This window comes from Pseudophryne corroboree, chromosome 1, assembly GCF_028390025.1.
Source record: "Pseudophryne corroboree isolate aPseCor3 chromosome 1, aPseCor3.hap2, whole genome shotgun sequence".
NCBI classification, from domain to species: domain Eukaryota; kingdom Metazoa; phylum Chordata; class Amphibia; order Anura; family Myobatrachidae; genus Pseudophryne; species Pseudophryne corroboree.
In genome coordinates this window covers 57,824,182-57,848,219 of record NC_086444.1, presented here as the reverse complement: position 1 = coordinate 57,848,219, position 24,038 = coordinate 57,824,182, and the positions used below count along the sequence as shown (strand labels likewise).

The 24,038-nt window shown below is 47.5% G+C and overlaps 1 protein-coding gene across 2 annotated transcripts in view; it reads left to right on the top strand.

The window, feature by feature from the left end:
* The first annotated feature begins 14,937 nt into the window (after positions 1–14,937).
* The window catches only part of RAB27B (RAB27B, member RAS oncogene family), a 450,874-nt gene continuing 441,773 nt past the window's right edge, over positions 14,938–24,038 (top strand). The window contains exon 1 of one of the 2 annotated variants that reach the window (XM_063959930.1): positions 14,938–15,214. The gene's annotated coding sequence lies outside the window, so the exon portion shown is untranslated. The remainder of the gene's footprint in view (positions 15,215–24,038) is intronic. The other variant, XM_063959910.1, reaches the window with a different exon arrangement.

The following is a 24,038-nucleotide window of genomic DNA, read 5'->3' as shown; positions in this document are numbered from 1 at the left end:
CCAGTCTTGACGGCCCTGACTCTGCATAGCCCATAATTCCGTTGACATGCCCTGACCTTGGCTTATATGAGAATGCCCCGTTACCACTAAGTAATGCCCCATTCAGCTGAAGACAGGGATGTGACAATTTTCTACGACTGTACATTGCCCGTACTTGCTTACAGTATACTCTGCTCCAGAGCATGCACAATGTAAGAAGGCATAAGATGCTTTCTTCCTTACCAAGATGTCTCTACTCCTCTGCTTACCTCTTGTTTAGAGATGTAACACCCCTTTCCCTATACACATATAGAAAATACAACACTTACAGCATCTGCAATCTCTAGTATGTATTTTGTATGAGTAGCAGAAAGCATGTTGCGGCCAGGATAAGATAACGTGTGCAGTCGCTTCTATACTCACATCCTGCCGATGCCTTTATTTGCTGTAAGTGCAGATATCCATCACTGCTAAAACAGAAGATGATAAATTATGTTTTGATAAGTGTCTTTTCTGCAGCGGGGTACACTGGTATTCCACAGGGCATAACATTGGGGTGTAGAGTTGGATCTTGATCCGAGGCACCAACAGGCAAAAGCTTTGACTGTTCCCAGGATGCCTTGCACCGCCTCCTCTATATCCCCGGCCCCAGGCACTGGAGCTCAGTTTGTACGTTGGTGCCTGCAGTGCAGGCAGCTAACAGGGGGAGGAGGGGGGGGGGGGGAGCTGCGCCAGGCAGCCTTGAAAAGAGCTTTTCTGACAAGAAAGAAAACTTCAAGGGACGCAGCACAGGCACTAGTTGCTATATGTCATGCTGACATATCGTGCTGAGGCTCCCTCACCTCCCGCACCCTGGTTGCCTGGTACTTACAGCGGAGGCGCTCCGGTCCCTTCAGGCACACATACCGTTGCTGCTCTCCTGGATTGCGTGGCCGCATCATCAGGAGGAGGTAATAGAGTGCCCCAGGCGGGACCCACCGAAATCGCGATCCAGCGTGGTCTCCGGAGACAGACCATGCCGCTGGCGTGGACACTGTGGCCATGCAGGGACCCCACTATATCCACCAGGGCAAGGGGCACAGGTCGGATTTACAAAATCCATTTACTATAGGCCCCGCAGTACCTGGTGGTGAAGTCCAGCTGAGGGGATAAGGCTCTGACCTGTAGCCCCTCCCCCAGCCCCAGGTGCCATCTACAGCAGATGTTCCCGCTCTGGAGCTGAATCTCTCTCTCTCTCTCTCACTCCCTGTCAGTGTTTGGGCACCATTACACAGAGCTGCGCTGATTCTGGGACTGCAGGGCTCTGTCTCCTCTGTATAGCCGCCTGCCTCATCAGCGCTGTGCTTTTACAGGACACTGAAGTATTCTACATGTTGTTTAGACAGTGTTAGTTAAGAAAAAGTGCATAACTATATGAATATTTAGTACAAGTATTCTGTGATATACATCCAGTGTTTACTGTGCATTGTTATATCTGTATACATACATAGCTCTATGTAGTATTACCAGTGCAGTTTTATTGTTGTTTGTAATAATTTCTGCATTGTACATGTGTCTGTGTGTGCCAATAGCTGCTGTGTGTTTTCCATTCAGTATTTTCAGTCTCCCTATACCGCTTAAATCCTCTGTCTGTGTTCTGCGTTTGCAGTCACCTTATACCCCTTTTCCACTAGCTCAAAAAACACGGGTAAATGCACTGGGGCACGCATTTACCCGTCTTTTTTGCTAGTGGAAACGTCTCCCTCAGGAAAAACTGAGTAGGACACGGGAATGATCCGGGTAAGGTGTAGTGTAAACGGAAGCTGTGTCGAAGCGACACGGCTCCCGTTTACACTGTATGGAAGGGCGGCACTGGGAGATCATGTGATCTCCCAGCGCCACCCCTGCCGCGTCACCAGCAGCGTCACCAACCCGGCAATATGCCGGGATGGTGACTGCTGATGGGAAAGAGGCCGATGCGGGTCGCAGCCGGGTAGCACCCGTGTCAGGCTCCTGGCTGTGACCTGCATCGTCAGATGGAAAAGGGGTATTACTCAGGGTTTTTGTCCAGTACTGTGTTTGTCTGGCTATATTGTACTACTACGCCCTAAAGCTACGTTTCCAAATAATGTCTGCTACACAGGGCGGGAATTCCGTTGATGTTCCTGCCTCATGCAGTGCTGACGCCATGGTTTTACCTGAAGAAAATATTTCAGCTGAGGGTCCAGGTACTGGGTGTTCTGCACCCCCTAGTCAGCCTGCCGCACCGGTGGCACACCAAAACCCACCTTGGGCTGCTTTTTCTAATATGCTGATTACGCTGGTAACAAGACTTATGCCCCCTGTGGGACCTCCTGTGCCATTACAGCCGCATATTGTCCCTGTAGTTAATCCGCCATGGGCGTATACTCTGTCGACTCTGTTACAGCAATTAAATCAGTCCTTGAATAAACAAACACCTAACCCTCGCCCTCCTTGGACCAAAGGGTCATCTAAGCGGGCAATTTCTTTCTCACAATCCACTCATGGTTCAGATACTTCATCCGATAAAGATGGGGAATATACTGATCCATCAGACACTGATGCAGCTGCTTCTGATGAGGACTCTATAACACAGGTTTATGTACCTAACCTAGTGGAGGCTATTTATAGTGACGTGCGGTGGGGTGAGGCAGGTGAGGCTGAGCCTTTCCTGGCATACTAACGTTTATGCCAGAGTTTTGACTGGATAAAATATATGAAAAATACAAAGAATATGTTTGAAATATCTTCTTTGCATTATTCTAACCATTTTTATAGCCAAAACCGTGGAGTAAAAAGTCTATGGCAGGGAAGGCAGTGCCTCACCTGATTATCTGTTCTGCACATCTCTGATCAAAACTCACCAAATTTCCAAAAGTATATACTGCTGCACCTGTGTATAATGTCCAGATGTACCTTTTGGCACTTATATTGCATGTAAATCTGGCTCTGGTGCTAGACAATGCCACCTGAGCCATTTAGCTCACCGCACGTCCCGGCTATCACACTGATTCTTCCAGATACGTCTAAGAAACCTGATAAGTTCAAACGTCAGAAGGTTACTAAATTAGTTTTACCACATTCTGAACATTTAGTTGACATACGTCAGGAATCCTGGGAGTCCCCAGGAAAGAAATTCTCCCTGTCTAAATAGATGCTAGCTCGGTATCCCCTCACTGCAGAGTTAAGTAAAAATTGGGAAACACCACTGCCATTGGACACCCATGTTGCACGTCTAGTGGTGTCTTCTACTCTGCCTGTCACCACCGTCACCTCTCTGAAAGAACCAATGGATAAGTGTGTGGAGGGTTGCTTGAAGTCTATTTACACTCTCCTGGGTGCTGTGTATAGACCTACTATAGCGGCTTCTTGGGCTGCAAAAGCGATTGAAGCCTGGGCTGAAGAAGTGGAAGCGGAGCTACCTTCTAATTTTTCTGATAACGCCAGACAGTATCTTTCCTATATTACCACAGCCTCTCATAACATTCAGGAGATGGCCTCTGATGCCGGTGTGCTGGCAGCCAAAGCATCTACTACATCCATTCTGGCTTGCCGGATTTTGTGGTTACGGTCCTGGCCTGTGGATCTGGACTCTAAAAAGACCTTGGAGGTGATCCCTTTTAAGGGAAACATCCTTTTTGGGGAAGATATGAACAAGATTATTGCTGTCTGCAAAGTACTAATCCTTCTGCTCTGAAGGCTAGGAGTACCACCTTTCGTTCCTTTCGACCTCCAAATAAAGCAAAGGGGCAGGCTACCCGAAACAGGCTCGCACTTCCAAAACCTCTAAGCCCAAACCTAAACGTTTCTGGGCTGCCAGTCAGCCTGCTGCCAAACAAGACAAGCCTGCTTCATGACGGGGCGGATCCTAGGGTGGGAGACCGACTTCTCCGGTTTGCCCAGGTAAGGTTACAGACCACTTCAGACACCTGGGTGAGGGAAGCCATCACTCACAGATATGCCATCTCTTTCTTGAAACGTACCCCTCGCCAGTTTTACTCGACAAACATCCCTTCGGATCGGTTGAAAGCAAGAACTCTACATTTGGTGGTACAATCCCTCTGGCTCAGAGCGGGTACTATTCAACGTTGGTCCTAGTTCCGAAACCAAATGGTTCCTCCCGGCCCATTCTCAACCTCAAGTCTTTGAACAAATTTGTGAAGGTATCCAAATGGGATCTGGTCTGAAGATCGACAGTGTCTAGGTCGACAATGTTTAGGTCGACCACTATAGGTCGACAGTCACTAGGTCGACAGGTTTCTAGGTCGACATGTTCTAGGTCGACAGGTCAAAAGGTCGACATGAGTTTTTCTAAAAATGATCCTTTTTTTTACTTTTTCATACTTAACGATCCACGTAGACTACGATTGGAATGGTAACCTGTGCCGAGCGCAGCGGTAGTGGAGTGAGGCACCTTGCCTGAAGTTCGCTCGCCATGCGAGGGGACACGGTGCACTAATTGGGCTTCCTGGTCACTATACGGAGAAAACGACACCAACAAAACATGAAAAACTTATGTTGACCTTTTGACCTGTCGACCTAGAACATGTCGACTTAGAAACCCTGTTGACCTTCAAACCCTGTCAACCTCGTGACTGTCAACCTATTGTGGTCGACTTAAACATTGTCGAACTAGACACTGTCAATCTAATGATCCACACCCATCCAAATTCCGTATGGAAACTCTTCGCTCTATTGTTCTGGCCTTGGAGCCCAAGGACTATATGGTATCCCTGGACATACAGGATGCTTACCTACATATACCGATTGCCATGTCGCATCAGCAATATCTGCGGTTTGCTATTGGCAACCTACAAATTCCAGGCCTTGCCTTTTGGACTGACCACGGCTCCGCAAATCTTCACCAAGGTCATGGTGGTCATGACGGCCCTTCTCCGCCGTCAGGTTATCAGGATCCTGCCGTCTCTGGATGACTTGTTGATCCTGGCAAACTCCCCAGAGGTTCTCCTCCATCATCTAGTACTGACAGTCCATTTCCTGCAAGCTCACGGGTGGCTCATCAATTGGAAGAAATGGTGCACCTGGGGGCATAATTGGACACACACAACCAATGGTTGTTCTTGTCTCAGGAGAAGGTCCTGAAACTTCAGCACAGTATAAGATGCTTCCTATCTCGCCCACGTGTGTCGATACACTCGGCGATGCAAGTACTAGGCCACATGGTGTCGACTTTCGACATGGTAGAGTACGCACAATTTCATTCTCGCCCTCTGCAGAGGTTTATTCTTTCCAAGTGAGATGGCCTGCCTCACTGGATTAGGTCTCAAATTATTTCCTTGACTCCGGAAGTTCGTCTGTCTCTGAGCTGGTTGCTTCAGGACCAACGATTGAGCAGGGGTCGTCCCTTCTGGATCTCCAACTGGGTCCTCCTAACGATGTATGCCAGCCTGTGGGGTTGGGGCACGGTGTTGGAGCAACACTCTCTTCAGGGTCGATGGACCAGGGAGGAATCTCTCCTCCCGATAAATATTCTGGAGTTGCGGGCAGTGTTCAATGCTTTGACACTGGCCCTGCCTCTGGTACAGAACAGGCCTGTTCAAGTACAGTCAGACAACGCCACCATGGTGGCATACATAAATCATCAAGGCGGCACTCGAAGCCGCATGGCAAAGATGGCAATGATGGAATGCCATCTGCCAGCCATATCGGCAGTGTTCATTCCGTGGGTCCTCAACTGGGAAGCGGACTTCCTCAGTCATCAGGACGTACACGCCGGAGAGTGGAGCCTTCATACAGAAGTATTTCAACTCCTAGTGGACAAGTGGGGCATACCAGATGTAGACCTGATGGCGTCTCGACACAATCACAAGGTTCCGGTCTTCGGAGCAAGAACAAGGGATCCTCAAGCAGCGTTCGTGGACGCACTGGCAATTCCATAGAACTTTCGGCTACCATACGTGTTCCCTCCAGTGTCACTCCTGCTCAGGGTAATATGGAAGTTCAAGCAAGAAGGAGGAATACTGCTTCTAATCGCCCCAGCGTGGCCCAGATGGCATTGATTCTCAGACCTGCAGGGTCTCTCGATAGAGCGTCCTCTTCTGCTTCCGCAATGCCCAGACCTCCTTGATCAGGGCCCTTGTGTCTACAGGATCTGGCCCGACTGGCTTTGATGGCGTGCCTCTTTAAGCTTCACTCCTCAGAGCCAAAGGATTTTCTGAGGCGGACATTCAAACTATGTTGAAAGCCTGTAAACCAGCTTCGGCTCGGATTTATTATAGGGTCTGGAACTCTTACTTCACCTGGTGTGTGGCTAAGAATTACGATGTATACAAGTTTAGTACTGCCAAACTTTTGGCGTTTCTGCAGCAGGGCCTGGACTCAGGCCTTCGTCTGGCCTCTCTCAAGGTCCATATTTCAGCCTTGTTGGTGTGGTTTCAGATAAAAATTGTGACTCTGCCTTCACTCAACCTTCACTCAAGGTGTTTTACGGATTCAACCTCCCTATGTTCCTCCTGTGGTTTCTTGGGATTTGTCGGTTGGTCTGGATGCCCTACAAGAGTCTCCGTTTGAACCTTTTGAGTCTGTGGACCTTAAGTGGCTTACACTTAAGGTCTTGTTTTTGCTGGCTATTGCCTCTGCTACACGGGTTTCATACTTGGGTGCCTTATCCTGTAGATCGCCCCTTTCTGATTTTTCACCGTGACCGTTCGGTTCTTAGAACTCGCCCTGGTTATCTACTTAAGGTGGTGTCATCTTTCCATCTTAACCAAGAGATTGTGGTTCCAGCCTTTATCTCTCCTGATTTGTTCTCCAAAGAACAATCTTTGGATGTGGTACGTGCTCTCTCTCCGTATCTATGTCAAGAGAACCGCCTTCCTTAGGAGGTCTGATTCTCTCTTTGCTCTTTTTGGTTTTCATAAACGTGGCTGGCCTGCGAATACGCAGACCTTGGCCAGATGGATTAGACTGGTGATTACACAAGCTTATGTACAGGCTGGACTTCCAGCTCCTGCTACTATCAAGGTCTGTTGGACCTTCTTGGGCGGCCCGCCATGGTGCGTCCCTAGAACAATTGTGCAAGGTGGCTATGTGGTCCTCGGTGAACACATTCATTAGGTTCTATGCCTTTGATACTTCCACCTCCCTGGATGCTTCCTTTGGATGCCGGGTTCTTGTGCCCGCTACAGTGCGTCCCCTCCCATGAGGAACTGCTTTAGGACATCCCCGATGTTATTCCCTGTGGAATACCAGTGTACCCCGCTGCAGAAAAGATTTATGGTAAGAACTTACCTTTGTTAAATCTCTTTCTGCGAGGTACACTGGATTCCACAGGGTGCCCACCCTGACGCACTTAGCTTCTTTGGGTTTGTATGGCATTAGCCGCTGGTACCTTCTCCTGTTGTGAGAATGTGGTTCGCTGTGGCTACTAACTGTTATCGTCTCTTTTACCTGCTACTGCATTGGACTGATTTACAAAACTGAGCTCCAGTGCCTGGAGGCGGGGATATAGAGGAGACGGTGCAAGGCATCCTGGGAACAGTCAAAGCTTTAGCCTCTTGGTGCCTTTGGATCAAGATCCAACTGTACACCCCAATGTTATTCCCTGTGGAATCCAGTGTACCTCCCAGAAAGAGATTTAACAAAGGTAAGTTCTTACCATAAATCTCTTTTTTTCTTTTTGTCAGTGTTCTCATTTGGTGTAGTTTGCTGTTGAGAGTCTGTCTAGTTATTCAGCAAATACCATTAACTATGGAGCATTGGGTGTTAGGTGGGAATGCGTTTGGTATCCTGGTGGTTATGTGACTGAAGCTGGATTCCCGACACCCCTCAAGAGACCGGCGCCGTGACACCGACAGCCAACATCCTGAAAGTATGAGGATGAAAGTTAGGGTTAGGGCCCTGGGGGCGGAGCTATAGCCGACACCCCCAGAGGGTTAGCCCCAACTGACACCCCTAAAGGGTTAGTGTTAGGGTAGGGGAGTGGGGTAGAATACTTACCCCCATCTGGTGTCTGGACTCTCACTGTCTGGATGCTGTGGTTGGTCATGTGATCACCAACATCCCGACTACCAGAATATCATACCTAACCCGTTGGGTGATTCAGCATAAGTTGCCAATATTTAGTAGCACCAATGTGCACTCTAGGTGGTATACTTACTAAGGTGTGGGTTTATTGAAGTGGAGATTTCCCTTAGCAATTAATCAGGCTCTAGCTATTATCTTCTAGAAAGTTCTATATAAATAATAAGTGAAAGTTGATTAGTTGCTATGGGCAACATCTCCACTTCTATAAAACCACACTTTAGTAAATATACTCCTACTGTATGTGTCATTATGATGGAATAATGCGGGTGTGCAAATCCAGAACTGCTTTTCCAGTTTCGTAAACATCATGCTCTGCTCTTTTTGGCTATCTCAGGCTTACTATCCATTAAGTCTGTCAGGTCTGTTTGTCTTGTGAACCCAGAGTCTATGTGAAGTCTGTGCAGGTAACTGGAGGACAATGTGTAGAATTGGCTGGTCTGAGGGAAACAGTAAGATGTAGCGGTAAAGAGCAATCCCTGACCGAGAGTCAAACCCGGGTCTCAGCAGAGGGAGCTGTAGCCTGATCACTGGAACACCAGGGACTTGGTGTTGATGGAAGGACGGTGAGTGTACTGTAGTGGGGAGGAGTGTAGCAGAGGGTTACCATCTGAGAACTGGATGGATACTGTAGATAATAGTATAACACTCTCCTTACTTTGTGAGAACGAACAGGATCAACGTTGAGCAGGGTTCAACTGGAATTATTGATGAGTGGGGTTCGGAAGCTACCAGACTGTTGACACTTCTGGATGAGAACTGGACTGGAGTGCGACCGGACTGGACAGCGACTGGACTGGAGAGCGAATGTACAAAGGATTGCAAAAGCTAAAGCAATATCAGTAAACTATGGGGAGCTCAGCAACTAGGCTCACACACCGAACTGTGTGACTCAAGGAACTGGCAGCTTCTGAAACTCAGGACTCCCTACTGGCTACTTATACCTCTTGGTGCTTAGTGATTGGTGAATAGAGTCAGGTGATTCAGGGAGTCCCAGGCTGGAACAGGATTGGATAGCTCATGGTCAGGTGATCAGACCCTGGTACGACTGTACTCCAGATTAGGCTCTGATGTGAATTGAGGCCTAGCAGGCCGGGAAAACACTGAAGCCTAAACTTCTTTAAATGAACAGAGGATGCTGGCTTTTAGGCCGAAACACCAGAAAGCTGAGCACAGTGGAAAATCAAATGCTGCACACAGGATCCTGCTAATTACTCACATAGAAATTCCTACTCAGGTGGCTAATCAGGAATAAGTAACACATATTGCAGTTTGCATGCTGAGCTGAAGCAAATGCAGGTTTACTGGATATGCTGAGGTAAGCCACAGAACATGGGAAGTACAGTCAGGATTGTGACAAAGTCACAGTGATGTTCCTGGAGCGCCATAAGCATATTCGGCCACTACCTGTTCAAGGGCCTAATTCAGACCTGATCGTAGATGTACTAAATTTAGCACATCTACGACCAGTCACACAGACTGATGCGGGGGGTGCCCAGCATAGGGCTAGTCCGCCCCGCATGTCAGGCCCGACCCCGTTGCACAAGTACAAAAGCATCGCATGGCGGTGATGCTTTTGTACCTGTAGAGTAGCTCCCTACCTGCGCAGCTCCTGCGCAAAGGCAGGGAGCTACTCGTCGCTGTGAGGGTCGCGGCGGCTGTGTGTGACGTCACTCAGCCACCGCGGCCCGCCCCCGCACGGCCCGGGCACGCCTGTGTTGCCCGGACCGCGACTATAAAACAGCGGCCAAATGCTGCCAGCCCGTCCCCTCCCGCCCAGCGAACGCCTCTGCTTGTCAATCAGGCAGAGGCGATCGCAGGGCTGAGATGGCCATCGGCTGTCTGGCATGTACCCGCGCACTGCGGTGTTGGTGCATGTGCAGTTCAGACCTGATTGGCTGCTGTACGAAAATGCACAGCTCCGATCAGGTCTGAATTAGGCCCCATGTCCATCCAGGTTGCACACATGGATCTTGTTCCATCACTGACCAACTGAAAGACGAATCGTCCAATCCACACAGTGAATTTTCACAGAGAATATCCATCAAGCTGTCAGTCACTATCACTGACAACATGGAAACAAGCTCTGATACAGAAAAGAGGGGATGTAGTCAGGAACCCGGCGGTCAGAATCCCAACACCGGAATCCTGACACTCACAATACCGACCGACGTTCAAGGTGAGTATTAGTGTTAGTTTTAGGGTTATGGTTAGATACTAATGGGAAGGTTAGAGTTAGGTACTGGGGGGGGGGGATTAGGCTGCGGGAGGGGACAGTTAGGCTACGGGAGGGGTGGAATAGGGTTAGGCTGCAGGAGGGGAAGGTTAGGGATAAGCTGCAGGAAGGGATGGTTAAGCAGCGGGAGGGGTGGGTTAGGATTAGGAGTAGGGGTAGGGTTACCCTACTCAACCCTATCCATCGGCATTCAGAGCGTCAGGATTCTGTCTTTCTATGAAATTAGCTTTATGGGGCGGCAACTGAGTGGTGTCGGTGATAATGTAATCGACCAGAGCTGCTCTGCTTTGTGGGAGCATCATGTAAGTGTCATGGGCATGCAGCTTGAGTTCTCGAGTTGTTCGTACAGAGAAAGGCACATTGGCCCTCATTCCGAGTTGTTCGCTCGCAAGCTGCTTTTAGCAGCATTGCACACGCTAAGCCGCCGCCTACTGGGAGTGAATCTTAGCTTAGCAAAATTGCGAACGAAAGATTCTCTAAATTGCGATTAGAAATTTCTTTGCAGTTTCTGAGTTTCTCGAGACTTACTCTGCCACTGCAATCAGTTCAGTCAGTTTCGTTCCTGGTTTGACGTCACAAACACACCCAGCGTTCGCCCAGACACTCCCCCGTTTCTCCAGCCACTCCCGCGTTTTTCCCAGAAACTGCAGCGTTTTTTCACACACTCCCATAAAACGGGCAGTTTCCGCCCAGAAACACCCACTTCCTGTCAATCACATTCCGATCACCAGAACAAAGAAAAAATCTCGTAATGCCGTGAGTAAAATACCAAACTTCTTAGCAAATTTACTTGGCGCAGTCGCAGTGCGAACATTGCGCATGCACAAATAGCGGAAAATCGCTGCGATGCGAAGAAAATTACAGAGCGAACAACTCGGAATGAGGGCCTTTGGTGGTAATTCTGAGTTGATAGCAGCAGCAAGTTTGTTAGCAATTGGGCAAAACCATGTGCACTGCAGAGGGGGCAGATATAACATGTGCAGAGAGAGTTAGATTTGGGTGGGTTATATTGTTTCTGTGCAGAGTAAATACTGGCTGCTTTATTTTTACACTGCAATTTACATTTCAGTTTGAATACACCCCACCCAAATCTAACTCTCTCTGCACATGTTACATATGTCCCCCCTGCAGTGCACATGGGGGGTAATTCCAAGTTGATCGCAGCAGGAAAATTTTTAGCAGTTGGCCAAAACCATGTGCACTGCAGGGGAGGCAGATATAACATGTGCAGAGAGAGTTAGATTTGGGTGGGTTATTTTGTTTCTTTGCAGGGTAAATACTGTCTGCTTTATTTTTACACTGCAATTTAGACTGCAGATTGAACACACCACACCCAAATCTAACTCTCTCTGCACGTGTTATATCTGCCTCCCCTGCAGTGCACATGGTTTTGCCCAATTGCTAACAAAAATCCAGCTGCGATCAACTTGGAATTACCCCCATGGTTTTGCCCAGTTGCTAACAAACTTGCTGCTGCGATCAACTCAGAATTAGGCCCTTTGTTTCTGATGGATCTTGTGACCCCAACATGGGACAGGTGCAAGTGGCCATACTAATGATGGCGGTTATGGCTAAACAGTGGACAGAGCAACTCCCCGCTTGAAGCCGCACACATTCTTGCTTTATCTTACCTCACAACTTTGGGACACTTCAAATTGTTGCAGCCTGTGAAATCTAGTGACCCACAGGGAATGTGACATTGCCATGATGGGCAGGGTCTGTGGCACCAGGTGCTCGAGGGGTGTGGCTGCAGGTACACCCCTGTGTATCGGGGGACGCAGTATCGCAGGGGGGCCCCTACAGTGGCCCTAACCTGGGTAATTCCCGTCCTCTTGGTGCCCTGATAATGGAAGCAAGAGTGCACTGCTACAGTTAATGATTGTGCCTCCAAATTTTCCAATCCGCAGGACAACGGTGATACAGGACCCTCTTATCGGGACTGTCCCACAACTCCCACCTAAATCTAGACAATGACAACGCATGCGTTAGGTTTAAAAAACATTATAAAATAATATATATCTTATACATGTTTTTTTTTTTTTTTTAGAAAAAATACTTTGTATAATCCCCCCCTTCCCCTTTTATAATGGACCTTAAAGCATAGTTTATGTGGCCTCAGAGAGGTGTATAATGATAAATATACTCCATGACTTACGGGACATATTTATCAGAATAATTTTTTACTAAAATAACGTGAACTATATGATGTGCCCAGTTTCAACCGGGCACAGGTTTACTGACCAGAACATTTTACCCCTTGTTACCCCCTTAGGAGTCGAATTTGAAAAAATCCCTGCTTACTGGGTGTAGGCAAATAACTGTCACAGTTTCCAGACTACTCAGCAGGTCACATGTTCCAGGTCACCCAGCAGGTGCACAGGGAGAGTTCACCAACAGTCACATTTTCCAGAGCACAATAGTGATGCATTGTAAATGGCAGGCAGACGTTTTGCCACATGACTTGCAAAAAATGACAACAAAGGGCCTAATTCTGAGTTGATCACAGCAGCTATTTTGTTAGCAGTTGGGCAAAACCATGTGCACTGCAGGTGGGGCAGATATAACATGTGCAGAGAGAGTTAGATTTGGGTGGGGTGTGTTCAAACTGAAATCTAATTTGCAGTGTAAAAATAAAGCAGCCAGTATTTACCCTGCACAGAAACAATATAACCCACCCAAATCTAACTCTCTCTGCAAATGTTTATATTCCCCCCCTGCGTTACACATGGTTTTGCCCAATTGCTAACAAACTTGCTGCTGCGATCAACTCAGAATTACCTCCAATATTTTACAACAATATTTTTCGGCAGATCTACTGTATTTGATGAGCCCTGGTCAGACAAAGGCATCATAGAAATATGTCACTCATAAAAGTCTTCCTTCTGCTATGAATATATAGAAAAAGATGTTTTCACATTATTCATATTCATTTACGATCACTTGAATTCTCAAAATTCTCCTCCAAGCCATTAAATTATATTTTTTTTTTAGTAAGTTAATCACATTTCTCATACTTGTAATGTGAATTTACTGTACTAAAACAATTGTAAAAAACACTGGTGGGAACCCTGTGATAATAACGCTATCTTGATAGTGTTAGCCGGGCTTCCCTCTGTTTCCCCTACCCCTGCTGGCAGTGAAGGCTGAACTGTGATCTGACCACTGTAATCAGTGTGTGTTATATTTACTATACCTCCCAATTGTGGAAAGGGGTGTGGCTTATGAAAAAGGGGTGTGGCTTCAAGGGAGTGCAGCAATCGTGAGCCACGCCCCCTTTACCATTACTATGGAGACACGGTCAGCGCTCTGTGAGCTGCTGGCATGCCCCCTCTCCCTCTGTCTCCAGTGAATAGATGCTGTGACAGGAGCCTGCCATCTGCCCCCCACCCCCCCCTCCCCCCATCACCCACTGCAGGGCACTGCAGCCAACGGGGTGAACAGCGGGACAGTCCCAAAAAGAAAAAAAACGTGACTGTCCCGCGAAAATTGGGACAGTTGGGAGGTATGTATTTACTAAGGCGTGGGTTTATAGAAGTGAAGATGTTGCCCATAGCAAAATCTTGCACCTTCTAGATCTAGAAGATAATAGCTGGAGTCTTATTGGTTGCTATGGGCAACATCTTCACTTTTATAAACTCGCACCTTTGTAGATATACCTACCCCATAGGCTGGTCACTGTGTGAAGAACAAAAAAAAAAAAAGGTAAAAAATAAATAAAAGTAATACTTACCTGCACTCAGGAACCAGTGATCCAGGAGGACAGCCAGTCAGCTGATCGCTGGGCTCCTGCAGTGAGCCCCGATGCTGTAAAGTAATGCTGTGAAGTCTGCAACTCAGTTTACAGCACCAGTTCTGGTTCACCAGATCACCGATCACCGATCACCAGTCTTGGCTAATAAGTGTAAGCGAGGGGGGGTGTCACGGGGGGTACCCTGCGCCCGCACATCATGAAAAAATACCCCGAGAATTGTGGTAAGTGGATTCGCAGGGACAGAACTTTCTCGCAACTCTGTCCGTTCATGCATGCCATTTCCATGCATGCCATCTCGCAACTCTGTCCGTCCATGCATGCCATCTCGCAACTCTGTCCGTCCATGCATGCCATCTCGCAACTCTGTCCGTCCATGCATGCCATCTTGCAACTCTGTCCGTCCATGCATGCCATCTCGCAACTCTGTCCATCCATGCATGCCATAATTGATACATCCCTGCAAAGTATTCAATTATCGCAGTGCGATTTGGGGTGACTTTATCACAACCCATCCACTTCTGAGGTGCGGATTGTGATAAATATGCCTTATTCATTTAGTTTTAGTTACTGCGCTCTATTGTACTGTATGATATTAGTTCTTGTTTTCACTATTTCATTGAATTGAGAGTTTGGTGTCTATTTAAAGGTCTCAAAAATGTTCCTACAGATCTGGTTACCTTGCTATAAAACCATGTGCACATCATAAGCTATACACTGCCTATACAGTACAGTATATCATTTTGCAGCTCAGTGGGAAGTCTCATTAGCTTATGTGTATATGAGTTAGAGCACATACTGTATAATACAGAGAGCAGCAGACATTGTACTGTATACAAGTCCTTGTCTCCCCAGTAAGGATATGAGGAAGGATGAGTATATTACTGCAGGAGGCTGTCACCAGCATGCAGAGGGGTGGAGTGTAGGACCCAGCGGAGAGCTGCAGCCTGTCATTGGGCTGGGAGCAGGAGAGAGCTGTGTGTCTGGGTGGGAGAGTGGATCCCAGGGATCTGCCGCCAGTGTGCTCCCTGCATGCACTGCACCTGATCCCTCACACTGTATCCATCCTCCACAGCCAGCCTTCCCCTGATGACTGCAGAGGAGGAAATGGAAGCAACAGTGTAACAGAGCTGTGTGCCGTGCAATGGGCTGATACATTCACCAGACAGAAGCCAGCAGCGTCTCAGCACTGCACAGCCAGGGAACAGGTACTGTGTAGATCTGTATATCTGTACTGTATATTATATTGCACCTCCCTCCCTTCTGAGAGGGCTGTCTGGCACCTATGATCTGTGCAAAACCCATGTGCATAATATAAATGAAGGAGGGGGTGCTGTTATCAGGCCTGAAACTTGCAGCACTTCAAAACTTGGGGTTTTTCATCTGTCTATCTATCTATCTATCTATCTATCTATCTATCTATCTATCTATCTATCTATCATTTATTTTTAAAGCTACCCAATTTCACAGTATGCCAGGTAGTATGTAGAATGTGCCACCCTTGTATTGCTCAGCCTCTGCCATCTCCCACTGCATGCAAAGAGATTGCTAAGTTTCTGAATGAGCCCAGTTTGTAGACTGTGATTGACAGCTTTGGCAGTATTTGTGTGTGGACATTTTGAATTCCTTTTAATTCCCATTCATCATCATTTACGTTGGCCATGGAGTGGTTTGGAAAGCAGACGATGCTGCGAGACGTTACGTGGAACGCCTATCTAACTGTATATGAAAAAATATGTTCTCAAACAGCTGTGACATTTATTCAGTCCTTAGGCTGTGAAGTCTGCAATCCCTAAAAGCCCTTATACTATGTTATACCCCCCTGTGCTAGTATCCTATACCCCCCTGTGCTAGTATGCCATACCCCCCCCCCCTGTGCTAATATGCCATATCCCCCCCCTGTGCTAGTATGCCATATCCCCCCCCTGTGCTAGTATGCCATATCCCCCCCATGCTAGTATGCCATACCCCCCCCCCCCCCCCGTGCTAGTATGCCATATCCCCCCCCCCCTGTTACGTGGAACGCCTATCTAACTGTATATGAAAAAATATGTTCTCAAACAGCTGTGACATTTATTCAGTCCTTAGGCTGTGAAGTCTGCAATCCCTAAAAGCCCTTATACTATGTTATACCCCCCTGTGCTAGTATCCTATACCCCCCTGTGCTAGTATGCCATATCCCCCCCCCCTGTGCTAGTATGCCATATCCCCCCCCCCCCTGTGCTAGTATGCCATATCCCCCCCCCCTGTGCTAGTATGCCATATCCCCCCCGTGCTAGTATGCCATACCCCCCCCCCTGTGCTAGTATGCCATATCCCCCCCCCTGTGCTAGTATGCCATATCCCCCCCCTGTGCTAGTATGCCATATCCCCCCCTGTGCTAGTATGCCATATCCCCCCCTGTGCTAGTATGCCATATCCCCCCCCTGTGCTAGTATGCCATATCCCCCCCTGTGCTAGTATGCCATATCCCCCCCCTGTGCTAGTATGCCATATCCCCCTGTGCTAGTATGCTATACCCGCCTGTGCTAGTATGCTATACCCCCCTGTGCTAGTATGCCATATCCCCCCCTGTGCTAGTATGGCATATTCCCCCCCCTGTGCTAGTATGCCATATCCTTCCCCCTGTGCTAGTATGCCATATCCTTCCCCCTGTGCTAGTATGCCATATCCCCCCCCCGTGCTAGTATGCCATATCCCCCCCTGTGCTAGTATGCCATATCCCCCCCTGTGCTAGTATGCCATATCCCCCCCCTGTGCTAGTATGCCATATCCCCCCCCCTGTGCTAATATGCCATATCCCCCCCCCTGTGCTAATATGCCATATCCCCCCCCCCCTGTGCTAATATGCCATATCCCCCCCCCTGTGCTAATATGCCATATCCCCCCCCCTGTGCTAATATGCCATATCCCCCCCCCTGTGCTAATATGCCATATCCCCCCCCCTGTGCTAATATGCCATATCCCCCCCTGTGCTAATATGCCATATCCCCCCCCCCTGTGCTAGTATGCCATAACCCCCCCCATGTGCTAGTATGCCATATCCCCCCCCCCTGTGCTAGTATGCCATATCCCCCCCCCCTGTGCTAGTATGCCATATCCCCCCCCTGTGCTAGTATGCCATATCCCCCCCCCCTGTGCTATTATGCCTTATCCCCCCCCTGTGCTATTATGCCTTATCCCCCCCCTGTGCTATTATGCCATATCCCCCCCTGTGCTATTATGCCATATCCCCCCCTGTGCTATTATGCCATATCCCCTGCTGTGCTAGTATGCCATACCCCCCCCGTGCTAGTATGCCATATCCCCCCCCCGTGCTAGTATGCCATATCCCCCCCCGTGCTAGTTTGCCATATCCCCCCCGTGCTAGTTTGCCATATCCCCCCCCCCTGTGCTAGTATGCCATTTCCCCCCCCAGTGCTAGTATGCCATATCCCCCTCCTGTGCTAATATGCCATATCCCCCCCCCCGTGCTAATATGCCATACCCCCCCCCCGTGCTATTATGCCATATCCCCCGCTGTGCTAGTATGCCATACCCCCCCGTGCTAGTATGCCATATCCCCCCCCGTGCTAGTATGCCATATCCCCCCCGTGCTAGTTTGCCATATCCCCCCTGTGCTAGTTTGCCATATCCCCCCCCCCTGTGCTAGTATGCCATATCCCCCCCCAGTGCTAGTATGCCATATCCCCCTCCTGTGCTAATATGCCATATCCCCCCCCCGTGCTAGTATGCCATATCCCCCCGTGCTAGTATGCCATATCCCCCCGTGCTAGTATGCCATATCCCCCCGTGCTAGTATGCCATATCCCCCCGTGCTAGTATGCCATATCCCCCCCCTGTACTAGTATGCCATATCCCCCCCTGTACTAGTATGCCATATCCCCCCCTGTGCTAGTATGCCATATCCCCCCCCCTGTGCTAGTATGCCATATCCCCCCCCTGTGCTAGTATGCCATATCCCCCCCCCCTGTGCTAGTATGCCATATCCCCCCCCCCTGTGCTAGTATGCCATATCCCCCCCCCTGTGCTAGTATGCCATATCCCCCCCCCCTGTGCTAGTATGCCATATCCCCCCCCCCCTGTGCTAGTATGCCATATCCCCCCCTGTGCTAGTATGCCATATCCCCCCCTGTGCTAGTATGCCATATCCCCCCCTGTGCTATTATGCCATATCCCCCCCTGTGCTATTATGCCATATCCCCCCCTGTGCTATTATGCCATATCCCCCCCTGTGCTATTATGCCATATCCCCCCCTGTGCTATTATGATATATCCCCCCCTGTGCTATTATGATATATCCCCCCCTGTGCTATTATGCCATATCCCCCCCTGTGCTATTATGCCATATCCCCCCCTGTGCTATTATGCCATATCACCCCCTGTGCTATTATGCCATATCACCCCCTGTGCTATTATGCCATATCCCCCCTGTGCTATTATGCCATATCCCCCCCCTGTGCTATTATGCCATATCCCCCCCCTGTGCTATTATGCCATACCCCCCCTGTGCTATTATGCCATACCCCCCCCTGTGCTATTATGCCATACCCCCCCCTGTGCTATTATGCCATACCCCCCCCTGTGCTATTATGCCATACCCCCCCTGTGCTATTATGCCATATCCCCCCCTGTGCTATTATGCCATATCCCCCCCCCTGTGCTATTATGCCATACCCCCCCCTGTGCTATTATGCCATACCCCCCCCCCTGTGCTATTATGCCATATCCCCCCCCTGTGCTATTATGCCATATCCCCCCCCTGTGCTATTATGCCATATTCCCCCCTGTGCTATTATGCCATATCCCCCCCTGTGCTATTATGCCATATCCCCCCCTGTGCTATTATGCCATATCCCCCCCCTGTGCTATTATGCCATATCCCCCCCCTGTGCTATTATGCCATATCCCCCCCCCTGTGCTATTATGCCATATCCCCCCCCCTGTGCTATTATGCCATATCCCCCCCCCTGTGCTATTATGCCATATCCCCCCCCCTGTGCTATTATGCCATATCCCCCCCCCCCTGTGCTATTATGCCATATCCCCCCCCTGTGCTATTATGCCATATCCCCCCCCCTGTGCTATTATGCCATATCCCCCCCCTGTGCTATTATGCCATATCCCCCCCCTGTGCTATTATGCCATATCCCCCCCCTGTGCTATTATGCCATATCCCCCCCCCCTGTGCTATTATGCCATATCCCCCGCCCTGTGCTATTATGCCATATCCCCCCTCCCGTGCTAGTATGCCATAACCCCCTCCCCTGTACTAGTATGCCATATCCCCCCCCCTGTGCTAGTATGCCATATCCCCCCCCCCTGTGCTAGTATGCCATATCCCCCCCCCCTGTGCTAGTATGCCATATCCCCCCCCTGTGCTAGTATGCCATACCCCCCCCCCTGTGCTAGTATGCCATACCCCCCCCCCCCCCTGTGCTAGTATGCCATATCCCCCCCTGTGCTAGTATGCCATATCCCCCCCTTTGCTAGTATGCCATATCCCCCCCTGTGCTAGTATGCCATATCCCCCCCCCCCCCTGTGCTATTATGCCATACCCCCCTGTGCTAGCATTATTGTGTCTCCTCTGTCACAGACACCTTGCGGATCCACCTGTTCAAACAAGTTTTTTTTCTCATCCACTTCACAACAGAAATGAGTTTTCTCTGACAGTCCTGTGTATCCAGACTTCCAGACATCTGATTCTTTCTGACAGGCTTGTCTGTGATCCTGTGTTATTAAGTTTCAACCACTATAGTTATAAGCCACTTGGAATTCCTCTCTGAAATGGTTTGTTGTGATGGGAATATTTATGTTTATAATATGGAGATGTCTGCGTGTTGCGATGTGATTGATCATGTCTTGGTTTTCACTGGGTTCCTGCGTCGGGTCGGGGGCATCTTGAAACCGCTTTGCCTATTTGTCCAATAATCCATATGTGTAATTTCCCTACTGTTGATATTCAGAATTAATGACACTATAACTACATGTTACAGTGATTGGTCCTGAATCTGAACCACAGACTGGCTTTTATAGGTGGATCAGTCAGTGTTTTTGTTTAATAAACTGTTTAGGGGAAGATTTAACAACGAGAGATATTCTTCTTATCACTTGTTACAAGTGATAAATGGTGCTCCAGCCAATCTGCTCCTAACTGTCGTTTTTCAAACACATTCGGGTGCTGATTGGCTGGAGCACCACTAATCATTCGTAACGAGTGATAAGAATATCCCTCCTAGTTAAATCTGCCCCTTTGACTGTAACCCATATAGAGTTCTAATACACGATACTGTGCTTATGTACTGTGGGTGGCTGGTTACCTGTACTGTGTGTTCCTTACATGTTTCAACTATAATTTTGAATCGTGGTTTTCAAATTGCTCAGGAACTACAAGTTTCAGCATGCACTGACAAGCAAAGGCTTGGACATGTACAGCTAGAGAGCCCCAGGCTGCTTAAGACTAGTTTACAGTATATGAACATATACATTTATGGGAATACAAGTACTATGTATGGTACAACGTCCTGCATTACACTAGTTATTTATCATTTATAGGGATATGGAGGAACAGATTATTTATAGGGATATAGGGGAACGGATTATTTATCATTTATAGGGATATGGGGGAACGGATTATTTATCATTTATAGGGATATGGGGGAACGGATTATTTATCATTTATAGGGATATGGGGGAACGGATTATTTATCATTTATAGGGATATGGGGGAACGGATTATTTATCATTTATAGGGATATGGGGGAACAGATTATTTATCATTTATAGGGATATGGGGGAACGGATTATGTATCATTTATAGGGATATGGGGGAACGGATTATGTATCATTTATAGGGATATGGGGGAACGGATTATGTATCATTTATAGGGATATGGGGGAACGGATTATGTATCATTTATAGGGATATGGGGGAACGGATTATGTATCATTTATAGGGATATGGGGGAACGGATTATTTATCATTTATAGGGATATGGGGGAACGGATTATTTATCATTTATAGGGATATGGGGGAACGGATTATGTATCATTTATAGGGATATGGGGGAACGGATTATGTATCATTTATAGGGATATGGGGGAACGGATTATTTATCATTTATAGGGATATGGGGGAACGGATTATTTATCATTTATAGGGATATGGGGGAACGGATTATTTATCATTTATAGGGATATGGGGGAACGGATTATTTATCATTTATAGGGATATGGGGGAACGGATTATGTATCATTTATAGGGATATGGGGGAACGGATTATGGCCCTCATTCCGAGTTGATCGCTCGGTATTTTTCATCGCATCGCAGTGAAATTCCGCTTAGTACGCATGCGCAATATTCGCACTGCGACTGCGCCAAGTAATTTTACAATGGAGATAGTATTTTTACTCACGGCTTTTTCATCGCTCCGGCGATCGTAATGTGATTGACAGGAAATGGGTGTTACTGGGCGGAAACAGGCCGTTTTATGGGCGTGCGGGAAAAAACGCTACCGTTTCCGGAAAAAACGCAGGAGTGGCCGGGGAAACGGGGGAGTGTCTGGGCGAACGCTGGGTGTGTTTGTGTCGTCAAAACAGGAACGACAAGCACTGAACTGATCGCACAGGCAGAGTAAGTCTGAAGCTACTCTGAAACTGCTAAGTAGTTAGTAATCGCAATATTGCGAATACATCGGTCGCAATTTTAAGAAGCTAAGATTCACTCCCAGTAGGCGGCGGCTTAGCGTGTGTAACTCTGCTAAAATCGCCTTGCGAGCGATCAACTCGGAATGAGGGCCCATGTATCATTTATAGGGATATGGGGGAACGGATTATTTATCATTTATAGGGATATGGGGGAACGGATTATTTATCATTTATAGGGATATGGGGGAACGGATTATGTATCATTTATAATGATACGGGGGAACGGATTATGTATCATTTATAATGATATGGGGGAACGGATTATGTATCATTTATAGTGATATGGGGGAACGGATTATGTATCATTTATAGTGATATGGGGGAACGGATTATGTATCATTTATAATGATATGGGGGAACGGATTATGTATCATTTATAGTGATATGGGGGAACGGATTATGTATCATTTATAGTGATATGGGGGAACGGATTATGTATCATTTATAGTGATATGGGGGAACGGATTATGTATCATTTATAGTGATATGGGGGAACAGATTATGTATAATTTATAGGGATATGGGGGAACGGATTATTTATCATTTATAGGGATATGGGGGAACGGATTATTTATCATTTATAGGGATATGGGGGAATAGATTATCATTTATAGTGATATGGGGGAACGGATTATGTATCATTTATAGTGATATGGGGGAACGGATTATTATAATTTTATTGTCATCCAGGGAAATGGAAAATGCTGTGTCTTTCTTACCACTTTATATAGATGTTGACCTCTTAGAACTGCTTCAGTCAACATGTGGTCAGTCTCTGGACAATACAGATAATTATTACCTCTGGCTTCCAAGGTTTTATAATCAGTTTACTTGTAAATGGGTTTTCCTGTTCATTACACCAGGATTGTGGTGAATCGGAAGGCAGAATTCTGTCTCCTGGTGCATTACATAAAGTGCACACAAATCCCAGAAATCTGTGTTACAACTACACTTGAAGGCCATAATTAGCAAAATACTAATAATAAATAATAACATGTAAGCCTTTGTTTTGCAATTAATTACTTCACACAAAAAAATGAAAAAAATTATTTTAACAAGAGATCTATAGGAAGTTGTGTGGACTATAATGTACTAATTAAAATGTTTAAATGCTACAATACATTGGCATTTTTATTTTTTAGACATACCTTGCCAAAAGAAAAAAAAACCCAATTTATAGACTTGTCTTTACATCGTATGTACACAATAGACAAGCTACACCCACTTGCATGCTATCCATAATTTTTCAATTATTTTCAGTGGATGGAATGAATGGTCACGGAGATTAAAGCAGGTCCACCTTATGAAAGACGATCTCAGTATCAAATATGTTTTGCATTTGTTTGCCCCCTAATATGATACTCTTCCAATCATCATCCTCTATCATGTCCAGGCTCTGTAAATGGTATTAATACCAGGATGGTTTAGAATTTGGTGGACATCTACGAACTGCAAGAGACATTGCAATTTTCAGTGATTTGTTAAAGTATTTATAAAACAACATTTTGGTGGGAATAGTATACAGAATAAAGGAGGGGCGGGAGGGAGAGTAAGGGTATAGAAAATAGTACAGGGCGCTTTACTGACAGTATTGTGAGTCAGAAGTAGAACCTACGGAACTTATAGTTCCACAAAGAAATCCCTTAGAATGCCCAGGCAGACAGTCTATCATGAAAGTAGTATATTTCAAAGGAAGGGGGTAAATAAAAGGGTAGGGAAGGAGGGGGGGGGGGGGTAGGGTGGAAGGGCGCCCACATGGCGAATGACCCAAGTCATCGACTTAAATAAGCATCCAGTGTGGCCAATTCAGTTGTTTTGTGGGCGCTCAAACGTATTGGTCGTCCACTGGGGCTATTCACGTTGTCGGCCCATTAGTACCAGGCTCCCTTCTCCCTCCCCCCTTGCTGACATTTCCACTCACACTACCTCTTGCACAATCTGCTCATCCAATGACTATCTCGTCTCCTCCTCCCTGATCTTTCCTTTCTGTTCCACCTTTGGTACGTCTCTCGTGCTGCTGCCAACGTTTGGAATGGGTTATTTAGAGAAATTCTCATGGGCCTGCCCAAGTACCTGACGTATTATGATTGGTTCTTGGTCTAGTTGCCAAAGGTTCCATCATCAAACCAAAGTAGAGGGAGACAATGGCCACCCCTATCTCGTGCTGTTGGTGATAGCAAAATGAGTGGATTCGCCCCCATATAACCAAGACCGATGTAGTTGTATTGAAGCATCCTGGTCTTCCATAACACCTCAGCAGTGCCACAGGCTGATAGAATCCATGCCACGCCGCATTGAGGCAGTAATTCAAGCAAAAGGGGCCT